Source organism: Haplochromis burtoni, unplaced genomic scaffold (assembly GCF_018398535.1).
Source record: "Haplochromis burtoni strain Fernald_Lab_line unplaced genomic scaffold, NCSU_Asbu1 Contig_581, whole genome shotgun sequence".
NCBI lineage: Eukaryota > Metazoa > Chordata > Actinopteri > Cichliformes > Cichlidae > Haplochromis > Haplochromis burtoni.
Window position 1 is genome coordinate 167,505 of NW_024582942.1, and position 714 is coordinate 168,218.

Consider the following 714-nt stretch of genomic DNA (forward strand, 5'->3'; position numbering starts at 1 on the left):
AAAAAGAAGTTTTCTTTTTGCAGATTCAAAGAGTTTCAGATTAGAGCAAAAGACGGCCGATGACCCTCCCATCACCAAAGCAGACTGTTGTCTTAGTTTGATGTGTAAGGATCAACTACTCACTGCATTTTGTACTGTTGAAATTTGAGCTTATAAATAATATAATGTAATATTAATCTTTTATGGGCACAAGCCGGAGTTCACTTAGAGCCAGCAAACCTGGATAAATGTGGAGGGCTGAGTCAGGAAGTGCATGAAATCAAGGATGCAGATAATCAAGGACCAGGTTGATCAGGCCCACGGTGCCGATGACGGCGTCCGGCGTTGTTGGCCAACAGGATATAAGTGGAAACGCTGCTACTGTTTGAAGAAAACACAGGATGAGCAGAGGGGAAAAACATTATGTACAGAGAGGATTCCCACTCTGCTCATCTGGATATGACTATTATTATTATTATCATTATTATATTATGTGCACATACTTACAGCTAATGAGGCTGTAGACTTCTTCATGTGCGTCTTAATAAACTTTAATAAGTGATCAATTCCACCGGCTCCCTTTCAGACTTAAAACATTTATTTACGCCATCACAAACGTGTGACACCAACCTCATGCTTTGTATTTTATTTCAATAAAGAGAGAACATTTCAGAAGAATTGAACATCATTTATTGAGAAAGAGAAATTTATTTTAATGAATCTATTTGGTGACTA